The 20,769-nt window shown below is 38.2% G+C and overlaps 1 protein-coding gene and 1 non-coding gene across 3 annotated transcripts in view; both read left to right on the top strand.

The window, feature by feature from the left end:
• The window catches only part of MLLT3 (MLLT3 super elongation complex subunit), a 285,760-nt gene that overhangs the window by 109,022 nt on the left and 155,969 nt on the right, over positions 1-20,769 (top strand). The gene's annotated exons all lie outside the window — the stretch shown is intronic.
• LOC122205706 lies at positions 2,461-2,568 on the top strand. Its single transcript, XR_006196213.1, has one exon. It is a non-coding gene; the product is annotated as a U6 spliceosomal RNA (small nuclear RNA).

Genomic DNA, 20,769 nt, shown 5'->3' with positions numbered 1-20,769 from the left:
AAATGAAGGTCCAGGAAGCACACTGGAGGATCCCTGGAGTCCCCAACTAGTCAGTCTGAAAAGCCAGGCATGAGACAGGAAGCCTGTGCCTCTGTGTGCCTCTGTGTAACTACCCCCTCTTTGTGTCTGTTGGGTTGGCCTGGAGTTGTTGTTGACCTACAGGGCCAGTTTGGAAAGGTGGATAGGGATCTGAGAAGAGCAAAGATAAGCTTGAACCCACCTACATAGCCATGTCTGGTCACTGTACTAACCATGACCACCTTGAGAGTAATGGCTTCCAAATCCAAACAGATCCATCCAAATCTGTGCAAATTCTGCTTTTGGTTAACTTTAAGCTGGGACTGTACAGGGAAGAGATTCCCGGAAATGTAGTTTTTCCTTAAGAAACTTGACACAGTACCAACCACCACAACCTGCCACTTAGTGGCCTTCGTGAGTGTAGTACTTATTAGGAATTTAGGCTCCCCTGTTCTCTTGTGATGGGTCAGTTATGCTAGAAAAATACAGAATATCTTTGAGGGTGATCTAATTGGGACAGAATGTAGTGAGTTAGTCCAGGCATGAGGAATCAGGGTAGATCTTTTCAGAGTCAGGCCTGATTACAATGTAAACAATAGGCAGACTCTCCATCCCCTCTTACAAGGAAGGTGTTTATAGCAACATAAACACCTTTTCAGCACAGTAACATAAACAGTTTCTCAAGGAAACATTCTCTGGCATTCAGGAAATGTTTCTTTCTTTACAAACAAAAAAGTGTGTTTTTCTAAAGATTTAATTTACTTAAGGGCTCTGTTTAGAACAAGGCTATGATTGTAGAGGGATAAAGTTATTCCCAGAGCACTTTTGTGGTAGGCTGTAGTTAAAGTCCTTATAGAAGCATCTTGTTTAAAAATCTGTAGATTAACAGAGCACAGGCCAGTGCAGGTGTCCCATGTTACATTTTCGATACACCTCTAGAAAGTTGTATAAATTATCCATTGGTGAGCCAAATTGTATGATAAATTCCCAGTAGTTTCTGAATCGATATTTTCTGATGAAAATCCTTCTTGAAAATGTGAAGACTCTTTGTTATAGGTATAACATACTACCTACAGTGAGGCCAGGGACTATGATAGAGGCTATGTATCTGCCTCAAATCTACATATTTAATTCATTTGTGCAGTGCATAAATGCTTCCTAATATTGGTCAGTTATGATTCTTATTTTAAAATCCTTTAACTCCTAAAACATTTGAAACTTGGAACCATTGGAAATAGATTTCATTCACGAGACCCATTTTAGGTTTGAAAAGGAGAGGAAAATTCTTAAAAAAAAATTTTTTTTTTAATATTTATTTTTGAGAGAGAGAGATAGAAGACAAGCAGAGGAGGTGCGGAGAAAGGGAGACACAAAATCTGAAGCAGGCTCCAGGCTCTGAGCTGTCAGCACAGAGCCCGAAACAGGGGCTCGAACTCACGAACCGTGACATCATGACCTGAGCCAAAGTCAGATGTTTAACCTACTGAGCCACCCAGGCGCCCCAAGGAGAAGAAGATTCTTTAGCAAGAATGCTTTCTTAATAGACAAGGAGAACAGATGTACCTATTTTCAGCATGTTATTAAAAAATACATAGTTCTGGTAGTGCAGTGAAGGTGCTGTTAATAGGCACGAAGCATCAGCCACACGCGTTTTTGTTTTTTGTTTTTAACCTTTGTGGAAAGGCTTGATTCACTTAAAAGATTTACCCACAAGGTCTGGCAATGATGTATTCATTGCTGACTAGATTTTGTGTAGCTTCGCACAACTTAGAATGTGGATGATGGTTTCTCTTGCTGCCTTCTAGTGCTTCTCAAACTTGAATGTGCAGTTCAGTGACCCAGGCATCTTGGTCAAGGTAGGTCGTGATGCAGTAGATTAGGGTGGGGTCTCAGTTTTTTATTTCTGACAAGTTCCCCGGTTTGGACAACACACTCTGAGAAGCAAGGGAGTAGGCTTTTCTGAATATAATTTTTGGTGTGGTTGCCCATAGTATTCAACATTTGACAGTAAGTGTGGCGTATATAGAGAAAAATGATTGTTTTCACGTATGCCCAGTTTTTGTCTGGAGGACAAAACGTTAGTGGTAGACTCCCATTAATTAAGTAGCTTGCTAATAATTTGGCAGGAATTGAGTATAGGCATTTCCCACTCAACTGGCTCTATGTTTATTGTGTTTTTAAATTTATGAATGTGGTGTGGCTTAAAAGCCAACCCCTCGTTGAGATGCCAATTGCACCAGGAAGGGGGAAAAAAAAACCATTTTGCATTTATGTGGAGTACAACCATGGGCTTATTTCTTTCTCCTGCAAAGATCTCCTTGGTATCGATACAGCTAATATAATAATTACATCCTTGAATGTTAATATATATAAAATTAAATGACTCCTTGCGGGCATTAAAATAAATTCAGGTCCAACTTGGCTGTTCTTGGAGAAGAGTTTGTGCTCGCTTTGGCAGCGCATAGACTAAAATTGGAACGATCCATAGCAGATGAAGCACGGCCCCTGCACAAGGATGGCACGCAGATTCGTGAAGAGAAGAGTTTAATACTGAGGAATCGTTCATGGGGGAAAACTGGCCTGTTTGAGGGATGAAAATGGAGAACTAATTTGAAAATAATTTTTAACTGTCAACATTTTTTTAAATGTTTTTTTTTATTAAAATTTTTTTTAATGTTTATTTTTAAGAGAGAGGGAGAGACAGAGTGTGAACAAGGGAGGGGCAGAGACAGAGGGAGACACAGAATCTGAAGCAGGCTCCAGGCTCTGAGCTGGCAGCACAGAGCCGGAAGCAGGGGCTCGAACCTATGAACCGCAAGATCATGACCTGAGCCTAAATCGGATGCTTAAGCGACTGAGCCACCCAGGCTCAGTCCCATAACTGTCACCGTTTTTTAAAACTGTTAAGATGGCCAGCCTGAAAATGTTGGTAGAATTGCATCAAGTGATATTGAAATATATTGGTCTTGAATATTTTCAAAGAAAATTTCAGGCAGTTTTGTTTATCTGGGAAGTACCATTAAAATATGAATTTGAGGTTAGGAAAAAAAAATGTTTGGAAAGATAAAATCAAATACTTCAAAGGAATTATTTGCTTAGTTCTTAAGATGACTCAGTTTTTCTTAATTTTAAGTTGAGCCTTTGTGTAATTGAGGATTAAAAACAGAAGAGAAAAAAATGAACATCTTTAAAGCTTTCTGAATTAGTGCATAAATCTGATCATCCCAGGGGAGTGGGAAAAGATGTGACCAAATGACTATTACCTCTCTAGACGATGTGACCATAGAAATCATTCTGCAACAGTGAAGATCCTCTAGGATCCTGACACAGGCAGGAAAAAGAATTCCCAGGAATTCTTGACGTCAAATTGTGTGTATCTACTATAAAGATAACTGCTGGCTAAATTATTTTTAACTTTGATATCTAATAGTCTTGAGATTATCAATAAACACTTTCCTAAGTGCATCTTCCAAAAGATTGAGGCTGTAGTTAATATCTGAAAATTTTTCATCTGTTTCAGATGGTTGAGTGTGTTGGAAGTTATGTGTTCTGGAAAAGTGAGGAAGGCGGGATTTGCTCCATGGGGGCTAAGTGTTAAAATGCTAAAAAGTGTTACTGTTTAAAGTATGAATAGTAGGAGAATAACTGTGGCATTAAAGATTCAAAAAATTATACATGTATATTGTATGCCATTGGGGAAAAGACAAATTAAAAAAAATTGTTTATTTTGAGAAAGAGAGAGAGAGGCAGAGAGAGACAGGGAGAGAGAGAATCCCAAGCAGGTTCCACACTGTCAGCACAGAGCCTGAGGTGGGGCTTGAACTCACAAACTGTGAAATCATGACCTGAGCTGAAATCAAGAGTTGGATGCTTAACCAATTGAGCCACCCAGGCACCCCAACACAATGAAAATTTGAAAACCTAGTGTACTATCTTTTTTTTCTTTCTAGTTTGAAAAAATATATAATTGCCTTTTTCTTCACTGTAATGTTGTTTCCCATGTGATTGCATATTTTTTGTGTGCAATTATTTTCTATGGCTGTGTAATATTTCACTTGACAAAAGACATCATTTGGGTAACTATTCCTTCCTATGTTTCTTCTTAGATATTTAAGTAGATTTGTATGTTTTTTCCAATAATACTGTAATGAACATCTGTGTATAATGTTTTTCTTTGATCAGACTTTACTTGTTAGGCAAGATCACCAGAATTGAAACTCATGTTCTTACAGGGAACCTTTCCTTAAAAGCTGGTCTGTGAAGTTGAGGGACTGTTTACAAAGAAGTACTAACCCTTCCTGAGTGTTAAAAGATAAGGATGTTATGACAAGGTGTTAAAAGCTAAGCTGGAGTTGGGCAGGTCAGATTAACTTGGTTCTATCTTTGACACCTGTTTTTAACACTTGTTGAAAAGGGGAAAAAATTAAGGCTAGAGTTTCATAGCACAATCCTTTCTAAAGAAATGAGTCGTTTATGTGGCAAATCCCTTTAAAAATATTTTGTTAGTAAACAAGAATAGGAGGACACTTGGAGATACAGTTTCTAATAATAAGTTTACTCCTAGCCCTCTTAACTTTAATTTAGGGCAAATGTATTGAGGTACTTGTGATTCACTAAGCAAATAGGAAAAAAAAAAAAAATAGGAAACAAGAACAGTACCTGCAGTAGAAAAAACTAGAAAACAGCTCACAATTGGGATTATAGACTGGTTTGTAATATTAGCCAAATTAAAAAAAAATTTAAATGTTTATTATTTTTGAGAGAGAGAGAGAGAGAGAGAGAGACAGAGAGAGAGAGCAAGCAGGAAAGGGGCAGAGAGAGGGAGACACAGAATCAGGCTCCAGGCTCCGAGCTGTCAGCACAGAGCCCAACGCAGGGCTCGAACTCACAGACCACGAGATCATGACCTGAGCTGTAGTCGGCCGTCCAACCGACTGAGCCACCCAGGCGCCCCTATTAAACAAATTTTAGAGATAAGACAGTTAGTTGGATAGATGAACCACAAATCCTTCTTAGTTGCTCCATGAAGTTACAAATAATCCCCAACTTCTAATTAGCCCACAGCATTTTAGCTGCCCCAGTATATTTTGGTAATAGATGTATAGCCACTACAGAAGGTTTGCAAGACCAGATGTATAAGCTATATTTTCTATGTATGTTATACCAAAGTTCTTAATTTAGTTTAGAAATTCTAGTCTTTAAGTGGATTTTAATTTTTCTGGATTGTAATTATTTGTGTTCCGTATAGTGAAATGTCTCTAACATTTTTTTTTTCAATTCCAAGGCATTAATGTACATACAAGTATAGGGATTAATGAAGTTCTGTTTTCATCATTTTATGTTTATGACTATATTTTGAAGAACTCATATCACCTATAAGTTACTTTTTAACAACATAATATTTGGTAGCTAGAAGAGAATGCAGGCAACCTGTAAGCTAAAAAGCAAAGTAATAAATGGAACGTCCATGAAGCTACCATTCACCTTAAGAACTAGAACACAACCAGATTATCTTTGAGTTGAACCTTTCCTAACCCTTTCAGTTTTGCAGAGCTTACAGGTTAAAAAAGATTTTGGCGCCTACTTTTCTAAATTAGAATTAGTATGCTGCTAGCCTCTGGAAAAAATCTAAAGAGGTATATGCAATTTACATTAGGAACACCTGCAGATTAATGATTGATGTCAATGCATATACATAATTCATAATGACAAAGATGTTTAAATATAGGACATTAGATTTGAAATTGTTAAGTATGCTAGGTTTAAACTTTAAAAAAATTTCTTAGACTAGAAGTTGTTCTCTTTTTTATTTTAAATGGGCTATTTTAAGAATGCCACTGAATGTAAAAACAACATGACTACATTATTTGTATATAAAACACCAAATAGGTTTTTATTTTAACAACATAAATTCAGATTACATGTTGGAAATCCAGGTTTTTTTTTTTTTTTTTTTTTTTGAGAGGAAATTACGTATCCCATCCGCCAACGACCTTCTGTGTTTCCAGACTTTGCCTCCTTTTCTGGGAATCGAGACTTCAGGGTTCAAAGCTACAAAAGATTATCACTAGGGGAAAATGCTATTACTTAATAAAGTTCCAGGTATTATTTAAAGGTTTTCTCCACTTTCCCCCCAAAGTGTTATTCTTCTCCTTTGTACTTTTGTTCATTACTGTTTCGGAATGTGGTAGTTTTTGACTTCCAGACTGATTTTCGACTGAATCTCAAAGAACAGAAACCCACATTCTTTTTTAAAATTTTTTGTTGCCTTTAGTAGTACCAATTTGAAGATCGGGAAACCAGTTTTATTCATCTCCTAGAGCCATCGCAGGTGATTGTCTCTCAGAATCTGTCTTCCTCATTAAATAAATGTTAGATTTCAGTTTTGCCTTGTATTTCCCCCCTGATTTCTTTCTGTATTATCACTGCCTTTGATTTGGAATTTTCTGCCCCCTTGAACAGGAGCGTAAGGGTCTGGAGGGTATGCTGCAGGCGATGCTGTTTCTCATTTTCCTCTTTCTTTAAAAAATCTCTCACGCGGCATTAACTTTTTTCTTATAATGCCAAATTTAACCTGTTATCTGTGGATTAAGACTAAAAAGAAAACCAAATTGACGCTACAACTTAACCTTTTATTGACTAAATATCTAACTCGATTTTTGAACATGTGGGAAGAAATACGTAGTTGGGTTTGCATTTATTTTTAGCAACGTAGTTATTTCGACAGGTTGATCTGCTCTGAGGACGTTATAAAATTGCCCTTTTGATTTCGAGAACTTTTTCATTTGAAACTATTTAAAGTTTCCTTTTACTTTTTCAACTTTAAAAATAAGTTACTTTGTTGTCGCGGAAAATTGAGTCACTTCCTAGCTGAAATTTTAAACTCCTAAATGTTACGGGCCAGTTAGTTTTCTTGAACCAGTCTGGTTGTCAGCCGGTTACTTAACGCCTTTATTCCTCAGTTTTCTCATCTGTGCACTGGAAGGTGGTAACTCTTCAGGGTGGTCCTGAGAATGAGATGAGTTGTTATGTTGGAATCCCTGCGTGGGACACTTGGTTACTTTTTCTGTCACTGCCGCAACCGATTGGACACAAACGTAGCTGCTGAAAACACCACAAATTAGTTTTTTCCTGGTTCTATATAGGTCAGCAGCTGGGATTAGCTCCACTAGTTTGTCTTCTATAGTTTCATGAGCCATTGGTGTTGGTCAGCGGGGCTGTCTATTGGGGGGCTCAGGGAACAGCCTGCTCCCAGGCTCGTTCAGGTTGTCCCCAGGCCTGTGGTTGTAGGCCCCATGTCTGTTTCCTTGTGAGCTGTCAGCTGGGCCAAATTCTCACTCTGGGAAATTTCTCTGACTCCCACTGCTGCCATAGCCCTCCTCTTCCTCTTGTACCACATGTCTCTGATGATAGCAGGAGAAAGTTCTCTGCCTCGTAGTGTCTAACCTACATGTGATTAGCTCAGGACCGTCTTGCCTAACACGTGATAATCCTTAGAGCCTGTGGCCGGTTGATTAGTAGCCTTAATTACATCTGCAAAATCTTTCACAGCAGTACCTAGATTAGTGTTTGACTGAATAAGGAGAGGACAGGAAACTTGGGAGACAGCTTCAGAATTCTGCCTATGGCCGTGCTCGAAAATGGTAGTCAGGTGTCTGCTAGTGATGAAAGCAGTCACATGTTTTTTGTTTTTTGGGTTTTTTTTTTGGTTTTTGGTTTTTTTTAGAAATTATGTTTAATGTTTATTTGTTTTGAGAGAGAGTGACAGACAGATAGCATGAGCAGGGGAGGGGCAGAGAGCGAGGGAGACACAGAATCCGAAGCAGGCTCCAGGCTCTGAGCCGTCAGCACAGAGCCACACATGGGCCTTGAACTCACGAAGTGCGAGATCATGACCTGAGCCGAAGTCGGATGCTTAACCGACTGAGCCACCCAGGCGCCCCCAAAGCAGTCACATGTTTACCTGAGTACAGACTAAATTGTAAGTCTCTTATAGGTGGGCACTGTTCGTCACCTTTTTTTGTATCTTTAGGGCCTTATGGTTTGCTGTATGTTTATTTAAATACCTGCCATTGGTTGATAGCTTCAGTGCAATTTCTCTTTTGGTTTTATTCATTTTATTTCTCAGAATCAGTAGAAGTTCTGTAGGAGTTTTGTTGAAGATTTCTGGTACCTCTCTGGAATGATTAATTACATTTAGTTTCTCCTTACCTTTTTTCCTACTTTTCATTTTCATTAAATCACAAAGATAAAATTGCCTGTTCTTATGTTAGAAGCTGCCAACAACCTTTTGCTACTGGAGCACAAATTTTGAGTTATTTTGTCTTAGACTCTTTAAGTCCTTACGAACTCTTAGCCATGTCTTCTGTAAATTGTATTTGAAGATAGGTTGTAAGTACAGCACACTGTTGATAGCTGAATGTAAAGTTGGCCAACTGCCCCGGCAGAAGGGGGGTGACCTTATTGCCCTCTCCAGGGTGGCCGCCTTAACTACTGAACCTACAACCACAATGATTGGCAAGGTGATAATCACCCTCTGTTCCTCTTACCATTTTGGGACGTTTTCCTGATCAACAAATCTCAGTCTTCCTTTAATGATTTTAATCAGACATATTGGAGACCTGCCAAGAAAGAAGAGTATAAATCATCACCTTTAAGAAGCCAAGATTTTTGAAAAGGGGTTAAGCCATTTAATGACAGTGTTTGTAGGATATTTACATAGGCCAATCACTGTAGATAGGAAAACCTATTTGTCTCAGGGACCCTCCTCATTAAAATTTTCTTAAAAAACATCTCTTAAACTCTTTCTACCAAATTGGCTTGCTCAGCCCTTCACCCATTCCCCCCACCCCCAACCTCGACCGCCTTAATCCTGTGTTAGGCAAAGAGAAATGAGTTTGTTTAATATACGTTTGTGGAATGGTGTTCACTTTGTTATTTCCTTTCATTCATAAATGAGGTCTTGGCATCTTTCTTGCTTTTTTTCCTGACACTTAGATGTTGTCCAAAAATACCTATCTATCCTCCCCCTCCTAAAAAGATGCATAACATGAAATAGCTTCTTTGTCCTGAAAAGTCTAAACACTTTTTGCCAAAGTACCTTGCTTACCTTGCTGCTTTTGAATTTGATAATGAGGGCTGGCTGGGCATTCATATGGTTAATTCTTTCAAGAATGCCTTTCTGTCTAAATCTAGGATCAACAATGTCCATTCACTGTTCCTTTGATCTTTCTGTATGTTTTGCAGACTCATCTGGCAATCCAGTTTCTCTCGTGGAAAACTGGGCATTTGCTCTTTTCTACTCTTATCCTTTACTACTTTTAAACTGAATTTAAGCCTTCTTTTACCAAATTCCATGTCAGGAGAACAAATCTTTTAGAAGCTCTTTGAAAGAGTCAGAATTTATGTGTTACTTTAAAACACTTTTTATTTAAAATAATTTTTCTTAAATGTTTGTTTATTTACTTTTTGACCTTTTTTAAAAATTTTATTTTATTTTTTTTTAAATTTAAGTCCAAATTAGCAGCTAGTGCAACAATGATTTCAGGAGTAGATTCCTTAGTGCCCCTTACCCATGTAGCCCATCCCCCCTCCCACAAACCCTCCCGTAACCCTCAGTTCTCCATATTTATGAGTCTCTTCTGTTTTGTCCCCCTCCCTGTTTTTATATTATTTTTGTTTCCCTTCCCTTATTTTCATCTGTTTTGTCTCTTAAAGTCCTCATATGAGTGAAGTCATATGATATTTGTCTTTCTGTGACCAATTTCGCTTAGCATAATACCCTCCAGTTCCATCCACGTAGTTGCAAATGGCAAGATTTTATTCTTTTTGATTGCCGAGTAATACTTCATTGTATGTATATACCACATCTTCTTTATCCATTCATCCATCGATGGACATTTGGGCTCTTTCTGTACTTGGGCTATTGTTGATCGTGCTGCTATAAACAGGGGGGTGCATGTGTCCCTTCGAAACAGCACACCTGTATCCCTTGGATAAATGCCTAGTAATGCAGTTGCTGGGTCATAGGGTAGTTCTGTTTTTAGTTTTTTTTTTTTTTTTTTTAAATTTTTTTTTCAACGTTTTTTATTTATTTTTGGGACAGAGAGAGACAGAGCATGAAGGGAGGGAGGGGCAGAGAGAGAGGGAGACACAGAATCGGAAACAGGCTCCAGGCTCCGAGCCATCAGCCCAGAGCCTGACGTGGGGCTCGAACTCACGGACCGCGAGATCGTGACCTGGCTGAAGTCGGACGCTTAACCGACTGCGCCACCCAGGCGCCCCTGTTTTTAGTTTTTTGAGGAACCTCCATACTGTTTTCCAGAGTGGCTGCACCAGCTTTCATTCCCAATTGTTTATTTATTTTTGAAGAGAGACAGAATGTGAATGGGGAGCGGCAGAGAGAGAAAGAGAGGGAGACACAGAATCTGAAGCAGGCTCCCAGCGCTGAGCTATCAGCACAGAGCCGATGCTGGGCTTGAACCCATGAACCGTGAGATCATGACCAGAGCCGAAGGTGAATGTGCAACTGACTGAGCCACCCAGGCGCCCCTAAAATTTCTATTTTTAAGTAAGCTCTACACCCACCATGGGGCTCAAAATCATGACCCTGATATCAAGAGGGGGCATGCTCTACCAACTGAGCTAGCTAGGTGCCCCTATGCACTGCTTTTTAAAAACTATTTTTTTAAAAGTTACCCATGTTTTCTAAATAACTTAGAAGTTTCATATTTGTTTAATTTGTTGAGGAAGTTATCATCCTTTCTGAAATCATTAGTCTATAATCAGGAGAGTGATTGGTACTCTTTATTTAGAGTCTTCTAAATTCTTGACAGTTTTTTAGTTTTCTTTCAATTGATATACATTGTTCAACTTGTCTTAGAGCTCTCCAGTCTGATTAATTTTTTTAATTGTGAAATATACATAGCATAAAATTTAGTTTCCACCATTTTGAGATTTTTAAATTTTTAATGATTTTTTTTAATCTGAGAGAGAGAGAGAAAGAGAGAGAATGAGAAAGGGAGTGAGTGACCTGGGGAGAGGGGCAGAGGAAGAGAAAGAGAGAGAATCTTAAGCATGCTCCATGCCCGACATGAGGCTCAATCCCCTGATCCTTGGGATCATGACCTGAGCCAAAATCTGGAGTCGGAGCTCAACCGACTGAACCACCCAAGCACCTCTCCATCGTTTTGAAGTGTACAGTTTAGTGGCATTAGGCCCGTTCATATTGTCGCGTAACCATCCCCACCATCCATCTCCAGAACTTTTTCATTGTCCCAAACAGAAAGTCTGTGTGCATGGAAACCATAACTCCTCATTCCCTTCTCCCTGCTTCTCCTGGCAATCAGTTTTCTCCTTTCTGTCTTTATGAGTTTGACTTAATTGATTTTGTTTTATAATGTTTACCTTCAAAAGCATTTATCCTTCAAGGCATGAGTGGGAGTATGGTCTGGGGGCAGGGAGGAAGAGTTGATTTTTATAGGTATCAGGTTACATTTACTGCCTAAAGAATGAATAAGCAACCTTTACGTGCCTTGTGTATTTGATTACTTTTTATCTGTAGGATTTGAACACTAGAAATATATGACTATAACTTGTCTTGAAAATGCTGTGTCTTTGAAGAAAAAAAAAAGAAAGCTTTGAACTTTGAGTTATGGGCTTTACTGATACTCATCTCTCTGAAATACATCTATTTTTTCAATTTGGCTTTTCTTCAGATCATTTTCCTTCCCATCTTGAATGTTTAGTCTGTGGCCACAAGAGTTCAATAGGAATAATTCCTTGTTTTCTTAGACAGCTAATGTCTTGATTTTTGACATACATAGGTCTCACATGCCACCAGGTTGTTTTGAAATTAGTTTGATAAGAGTGAGATGTTCATAAATTATACCATTTGGGTTATGGATACTTTGCCTGATAACTACATTATTGGTACAGACTGTTCTAGAATGGGGGCAAATTACCCTTTTTCTCATTGTAGGGAAGTGGGAGTTTTCTTGAATAATACTGATTAGGGAACATAAAACAGTTTTCTGGGTTTGGGCTTGGTAAAGCATGGCTTGAGTTCAAAACCGGTTAGGTTGTTTTCTCAGGGTGGCTGGAAGCTTCTCCAAGGGCAGGATTAGAGCTGTGTGTGTTCATTCATTTTGTAAACAATTGAGTGATATGTTGGGTATAAATAGAATTTTATTCCAGTAGTTAAAGTCCTATGATTTTCTTAAAGAGCAGCAAGTTTTTAGCCTTGGATAGACAGAATTAAAGGTGGATGGAGACCAGTTTCACAAGAAGCACTTCTCCCCTTTTCTTCTTGTTTCGTGCCGTAGACCAGGAGAGCAGATGAAAGGTGAGGCGTGGGACCTTCGAGCATTAACTAGTCCTGCCTTGGAGATTTTCAGCACACAAAATATTTTGGCAAACCGAAAAGCAGAGCTCAGCATCTTTTTAGCTGACGCCCTTTCTGCCCTAATAAACATAGACGGATATGTGTATTCATACTTTGTCTGTATTAAGTAATTCTGTTTTAGAATCTCGACACAAAACAGTCAGTAGTCATGAATGTATTTTTCTAACATTTCTCAAGTAGAGGTGGTTCTTACAGAATGTCAGGAGTACTCCCGTGGGTTTTTATTTCCTCCCAGATTCCTCTCAATTATAATTTTCTATTAACTAACAAGTGTTGATACAAACACAGGAAAACTGCCATCCCTGGCCTTTGGGGAATAAAACAGCTGATGGAGACCCTCAGGCATCCACTGGGAGAGTGAACATGCGGGGCTGTACCACAGCAACGACAGGGCTGTGGGAGCAGTTCTTCCTGACTGTTGAAAGTTTCATAAAGGCGAACCATGAACTTGGCCTTTGAAGAATAAGTTGAAAGATTTATTGCCATGCGCCTGATACCAATTTGCGTTGTATGAGTGTGACCTTATCTTATTTTTAAATTCTTTGCCAATCTTTTCGAAATATTGTCTTTTGCATTTTCTTTTAAACCAGCGAGTTGGAATAGCCTTTCATATATTTATTTACTAAGCTGCTCTTTTCTTTGGAGGGTTGCCAGCTAGTGTGCCTTCCCCCATTTCTCTCAGTAATTGTCAAGACTGCTTTATGTTAGTGTTGGCCTATCGAGGACAGGATGTTTGTTGGAATTGTGATAAAGGTATGCATTGATTTATGGGAAATTAACCTTTTTGTGATATTCCGTCTTCCCTATCTAGGAGCATGCTGTATCTTTTCCTTTATTCGGGTCTTATTTTATATCTCTCTCAGTAAAGTTATATAGTTTTATTTATGGGTAATCTGTGCTTTGAGTTCATGAGATTTTTGTTGCTCTCATAAACGGAACCCTTTTTCTCTGTTACATTTTGGAAGTAGTTATTCCAGAATGCATTTATTGCTGCTATGGAGTAAATCTGTATATTTTTTGTATATTACCTTATTTCTGGAGATTCTTTTGGTTCCAGTACTTTTTCAGTGGACTTTCTGTGTTTCCCTAGATAGGTAGTAATTTTCTACAAGGAATTATGTATCGATCTTTTTTGTTTGTTTGTTTTATTTTTACGTGCTAGGGTTTTCAAAACAATTTTGAATTATACTGGTGTTAGTGGTCATTCTTGTTGAAGGCATACAGGAGTTCAATGATAATGTTTTGGCAAACAAAAAAGCAGAGCTCAGTGCTTGAATATAACTGATGACAGACAAGAATGCATTTCAGGAAATGTATGAATGACTATGACTTGCATGTGAGAGAAGTGTGACTTTATGGCTGAGAATAATATGTATATCTGTGCAGACATCTATTATTATTTTATCATTATTTGGGTAATTATATGTTTATATGCTGTACATATATAGTGCAGATTTTAGACCAAATGAAGTCCATGTTTGCTCAGCGCATTTACAATTAATGGCACTGATTTGTTTATCATTTAAAAAAATATAAAAAGCTGTCTTTGTTTTCTAATCCCACTCGTAGGGGGGAATCACTGTTAAGTTTGTTTCGTAGCCTTCCAGTATTTTTTTTTTTAATTTTTAAGTGTTTATTCATTTTTGAGAGAGAGAGAGAATGAACGAGCAGGGGAGGGGCAGAGAGAAAGGGAGACACAGAATCTGAAGCAAGCTCCAGGTTGTGAGCTGTCAGCATAGTGCCCAACATGATGCTTGAACTCATGAACCACTAGATCATGACCTGAGGCGAAGTTGAACCTTAACTGACTGAGCGACCCAGATGCCCCTTTCCAGTCTTTTCTGTAGGTATTTAATCTCTTTGCGTGTGTGTGTGCACGCGCGCGCACACACACACACCTTTGCGTGTGTTTTTATATTCTTTCACAAAAATGGGATAATTGAAAGCAGAAAGTATAGTAACTTTTAAAAAACTTAGCAATAAAATATATTATTCATTTCTTCTTCTTTTTTTAATTTTTGTTTTTGAGAGAGAGAGAGAGAGAGAGAGAGCGAGCTAGCGAGCGAGCAGGGGAGGAACAGAGAGAGAAGGAGACACAGAATCCGAAGCAGGCTTCAGGCTCTGAGCTGTCAGCACGGAGCCTGATGGGGGGCTCGAACCCACGAACTGTGAGATCATGACCTGAGCCGAAGTCGGACGCTTAACCAACTGAGCCACCCAGGCGCCCCAATTATTCATTTCTTTTTATGTGATTGATGATTTTAAATGTCTTGGCTTAGTGTTCTGCACTATATTATTATAGTGGTGACATTTCATAGCTTTTTGTTTGGGAAGCATATGAGAAATAATTAGGTGAAGTCATATCACAGCAAATACATTATTTAAGAATAAGATGTATTGCTTAGGCTTCCTTATTTATATAAATCATATATATATAAATTGATATATATGTATCATATATATCAATTGATATATATAAATATATAATATATATAAATATAAATATTAAAAATATAAATATATAAATCATATATAAAAATTGATTTAAATAAATCAATTATTCTAGGGGCAGTTAGCTAAAAAGTATCTTAAAATCGTGTGTGGGATTTATATTTCCCTAAGAGAATTTTAACATTTAAAAGATGTGTAAGATAAAATCATTAGTATGCTTTTGCTTTAAAAATTCAATTAAGAAAAATAGTACATTTTGAACCAGGGGACTTAATATAAGTTTGAGTCATGTTTTCAAAGACCTTTGCCATACTCCTTATCTTTTGAAAATATTTAACTGAGTTCAGGATGTGAGTGTGATTATATAATTATTGTTTTCTGGGTCATAGTGTTCTTAAATTCACCATTTGTTTTCAGTATTTCGTCAAATGTTTTGAATACTTGGGTTAAGTACTATACTAGGTCCTGGCAATACCAAGCAAAAAAAAAAAAAAAAAAAAAAAAAAAAGTGCTCGTTTTTACAGATTTTACAGGTTCCAGACTAGTAGGGAATGAGAGAAGCAAATTTCAAGTGCAGTAAAATGTTGCTCACGTACAGGATAAGCATCCTTATTGAAGATTCCAGAGGGGAAATTTATAATTTAGGGGAGGCTTATGAGGAAGATGCCAGGAAAGTCTTAATAGGGAAGATAAGGAAGAGGAGTAATTGTGGGGTTGAGTTTTGAAAGATGAATCAGTTTCTCCCAGGCAGGTAGATAACAAGGAGAGGGCATAAAAGCCAAGAGAATAGAAACCTTTTTTGGTTCTATGAGCTGCAGATAGTTGAGCGTGTTGATGGAGGGAGTATTAAGCATTGGAGAAATTTTTGCAGCACAGCTATGTAGAGTCACAATGGCAGAATGACTTTCTATGTTAGAAAACAAGAGCAAGGGGTTAAAGGAATAACTTGGAGAGCACGGTGGAGTATATGTTAGAATTCTCCCATGATACCTTTTTCATCGAAAATTTGATTAGGCCTGGGGCGCCTGGATGGCTCAGTCAGTTAAGCGGCCGACTTCAGCCCAGGTCATGATCTCGCGCTCCGTGAGTTCGAGCCCCGCTTCGGGCTCTGTGCTGACAGCTCAGAGCCTGGAGCCTGTTTCAGATTCTGTGTCTCCCTCTCTCCGACCCTCCCCTGTTCATGCTTTGTCTCTATCTGTCTCAAAAATAAATAAACGTTAAAAAAAATTTTTAAAAAAAAAATTTGATTAGGCCTAAATGCAAAATACAGTGATACCAGAAGGAAAATAAAACTCACTTGATAAGATTTCTCCCCATGATCAGTTTGCCAGGTTGTCCCGTTGTACATACCACGTTTAGCCAAATCTTTTATGATATGTTCATATGCCCACAAATAATTAATCAATTATAATGCTATTGCTGCTGTATTTCATAGATGGTAAGATCTACATTTTAACATCTTTGAAAGTGGGATAGGTCTACTAATCAGTACTAGAAGGTTTCCTAGCTCTGTTTTCTTCTTAGTATGGCATACAGTCATGTTGAATCTGTTTACGATCAGCGGCTTCTTACACTTGAAATATGATATTAATATTTTGCTTGTTCTGTCATTTAAAAAAATCATATGCATATGTATTTCCTTTTTTTTATTAAGTTTTTAAATTTTAATTCCAGTATAGTTAACATACATTGTTATATTAGTTTCAGGTGTACAATATTGTAATTCAACAATTCTATAATATTACTCTGTGCTCATCATGATAAGTGTCCTCTTAATCTCCATCACCTATTTCATTCTTCACCATACCCCCCCCCCCCAACCCCCATAACTATCAGTTTGTTCTCTGTGGTTAAGAGTCTGTTTCTTGGTTTGTCTTTTTTTCCCCCTTTGTTTGTTTATTTATTAAATTCCACATATGAGTGAAATCATATGGTATTTATCTTTCTCTGACTTATTTTTTTTAGCATTATACTCTGTAGCTCTATTCATGTTGTTGCAAATGGCAAGATCTCATTCTTTTTTATGATTAATACTCCATTGTGTGAATGTGTGTATACGTTATATGTGTGTATGTGTATATATATCACCTCTTCTTTATCCATTCATCTGTCGATGGACACTTGGGCCACTTCCATATATTGTAAATAATGCTGCAATAAACATAAAGGTGCATGTATCTCTTTCAATTACTGTTTTTGTGTTTTTTGAGGGTAAATACCCAGTAGTGTGATTACTGGATCATAGGATTGTTCTATCTTTAACTTTTTGAGGAACCTCTATACTGTTTTCCACAGTGACTATACCAGTTTACATTCCCACCAAGAGTGCGTGAGGGTTCTTTTGTCTCCACATCCTCACCAACACTTATTTCTTATGTTTTTGATTTTAGCCTTTCTGACAGGTGTGAGGTGATATTTCATTGTAGTTTTGATTTACATTTCCCTTATGATGAGTGAAGTTGAGCATCCTTTTTTTTTTTTTTTTTTTTTTGAGAGAGAGAGAGGGAGAGAGGGAGGGAGAGAGGGAGAGAGAAAATCCCAGGAGGGGCAGAGAAAGAGAGAGGTAAGCAGGGCTCACCCCAAGCAGGGCTTGTGTTCACCTGATACGGGACTTGAACTCAAGAACTGTGAGATAATGACCTGAGCTGAAGTAAGATGCTTAATGCCTGAGGCACCAGGCGCCCTGAGCATCTTTTCATGTGTCTGTTGGCCATCTGGATGTCTTCTTTGGAGAAATGTCTGTTCATGTTCATATGTTCTGCCCATTTTTAATTGGATTATTTGTGGGTTTGTTTTTTGTTTCTTGTTTTTTTGGTTTTTTTGGCGTTGAATCAGTTCTTTATATATTTTGGATACTAACCCTTTATTGGAGATATTTGCAAAGATCTTCTCCCATTCAGTAGGCTGTCTTTTAGTTTTGTTGATTGTTTCCTTCGCTGTGAAGAAGCTTTTTATTTTGTTTAGTCCCAATAGTTTGTTTTTGCTTTTGTTTCCCTCGCTTCAGGAGACATGTCTAGAAAGATGTTGCTATGGCTGATATCAGAGAAATTACTGCTTGTGCTCTTTTCTAGGATTTTTATGGTTTCATGTCTCACATTTAGGTTGTTAATCCATTTTGAATTTATTTTCATGTGTGGTGTATGAAAGGGGTCCAGTTTCATTCTTCTGCATTTAGTTCAGTTTTCCCAGTACCATTTGTTGAAGAGACTGTCTTTTTATCCCATTGCATGTTCTTAATCCTTCATTGAGGATTAATTGACCATAAAATTGTGGTTTTATTTTTGGGTGTTCTCTTCTGTTCCATTGATCTATGTGTCTTTTTTTGTGCTAGTCCCATACTGTTTTGATTACAATGGCTTTGTAATATACCTCGAAGTCTGGAATTGTGATACCTCCAGTTTTGTTTTTCTTTTTGAAGATTGCTTTGGGTACTCAGGGTCTTTTGTGTATGCATGTGTATTTTCTACTTTTTTAAAAAAAAATTTTTTTTAACATTTATTTTTGAGACAGAGAGAGAGCATGAACAGGGGAGGGTCAGAGAGAGAGGGAGACACAGAATCCGAAACAGGCTCCAGGCTCTGAGCTGTCAGCACAGAGCCCGACACGGGGCTCGAACCCACGGACCGCGAGATCATGACCTGAGCCGAAGTCGGCCACTTAACCGACTGAGCCACCCAGGCGCCCCTGTATTTTCTACTTTTAAAAATTGTAGTTATCTTCAGTGATATGTGAGTATCCAAGATGGTGTGTCACTGAGCATTTCCAATCATTGCCTTAATATGAATTACTAGGTATGGAATGGCCATTTTGTCTTTAGTGTCTGAAATGATTTACAGTTGTTGCCCTCTAATTGTCTTTTTTTGTACAACTTTCTTTTTGTACCACCAAGAAGCCTTGGTGACTTGTCATTTGTCAATTCCAATTCTTAGCAGTGAATAGCCAGGTATAATTCTAAGATCAGCAAAGGCAACTGGAGATAAGGTGAGGCAAGAGGGTGGACGGTGTGTTTTTTTAGGTTATGAACAGTCACTTAATAGGTATAGGGTAATGTTTAAACTCACAATTAGAATAAGAAACAGCAAGGGTAAGTAAATGGCAAGGACAGATGCTTGGTGTCCCCCATTATGAGAGGGGTGCATTACCTGAGAAATGTACTCCTCTTCGACTAAAAACATAATAACAAAATGAAACCAGTCTTAGTCAATATGCATTCTCTTCTTTAGGAGCTTAACAGAGCTCTGTATTTTTATGGTAATCTATTGTTAAATCTCCTGACTGGTAATAGGTAGGAATCCCTAATGACGTATTTTGTATAGATATATGTGGGCTATCACCTCTTAAATTCAGGAGTGACTAAGACAGGGAAATAGAGGATGTGACGATAAAGAGTTGAGCTTGCTTGCTTGCTTTTTATTTTTAAAAATTTTTTTTCGGGGCGCCTGGGTGGCTCAGTTGGTTGAGCGGCCGAATTTGGCTCAGGTCACGATCTCGCAGTCCGTGAGTTCGAGCCCCGCATTGGGCTCTGTGCTGACAGCTCGGAGCCTGGAGCCTGTTTCGGATTCTGTGTCTCCCTCTCTCTGACCCTCTCCCGTTCATGCTCTGTCTCTCTCTGTCTCAAAAATAATTAAACGTTAAAAAAAATTTTTTTTTAATTTTTTTTTTAAGTTTATTTATTTTGAGAGAGAGAGAGAGAGAGACAGAGAGAGAGCACGCGCACAAGCAGAGGAGGGGCAGAGAGAAGGAGAGCCAGAATCCCAAGCAGGCTCCACACCATCAGTGCAGATCCTGATGCGGGGCTCGAACCCTCAAACTGTGACATCATGACCTGAGCCGAGATCAAGAGTCAGATGCTTAACGGACGGCGCCACCCAGGCACCACGAGAGCCTAGCTTTCTTAGATCCGGAGATCAATGTCTAAATCGGCACGCAGAGGAATCTGTAGAAATGGTTAAACTAGGCAGGATAAGAAAAGACTCTGAATTTGGAGTACATTTCTTCAATATGTATTCTTCAACATGGAAATTTCAGATGTCATATGGAGTGTGTACTGAGACTGTGTAGATTTTTTGAGCTAGAAGGTAGACATAAAGCCCCCTAGTGTCAGAAGCTATAGCTTGAAGAATATGGGGTATCACCAACTCTAGATGGTGAAGGGTGGGGAGAGGCCAATGGCCCTGGAGTGGTAATAGGGTAAAATTAGGAGCTGAAATTGCCAATGGCATTGTTTACTAAAATCTTTCTCATTCATGTGTCCTCTCTTACATATTAAAGTAGTTGTTTTCTCATTTGCACCATAAAGTAGAGATCCACTAGTTGGAACTTGTCTAATTCAAAGTTAGTACTTCAATTTCCAAGAAAAAAATGTCTAAAATAGTACGAAGCTGTATATTGCCAAAACCTACAGGAAAAATGGAAATATAATTCCTTGATTTGGAGGTGAAAAGATCTTGAAATATATGAGGTACTTAAAAATTGCATATTATATGATTGACTATAGCATAAAATGACAATATTAGAGTAAGCTACAGCAGGAGGGACGTAGGTGAGAAGTACATAAGTATTTCCTGAAATCTGGAACTCTAGAAATGATGCCAGTTGAGTTAGGCATTTAAAAATGCCTTCTCTGCATAATTTTAAGAAGCCATTAAGTTCTTATTTATTTGAATTGGCTTTAAGGTGTGGTCATCTTGAATTAGAGAGGTGTGTTGAATGACTTCCTTGTTCCTTCTGGCCCTAGAACTTAATACTTTTTTGAATGACAGTTTGCCAATTTGATTCTAGAGGTGCTGTCCTACGAAAGTTAACCAACCAGGTGAGGCTGTGGTTGAAATAACATGTAGTGAGGATTTGGCTCGCCACAGTTATTGTAATGGACAGCCAACACTTTCCCCATTCCA

This window comes from Panthera leo, chromosome D4 (genome assembly GCF_018350215.1).
Source record: "Panthera leo isolate Ple1 chromosome D4, P.leo_Ple1_pat1.1, whole genome shotgun sequence".
NCBI classification, from domain to species: Eukaryota; Metazoa; Chordata; class Mammalia; order Carnivora; family Felidae; genus Panthera; species Panthera leo.
The sequence above is the reverse complement of the archived record's forward strand: the minus strand, read 5'-3'. Positions and strand labels throughout refer to the sequence as shown.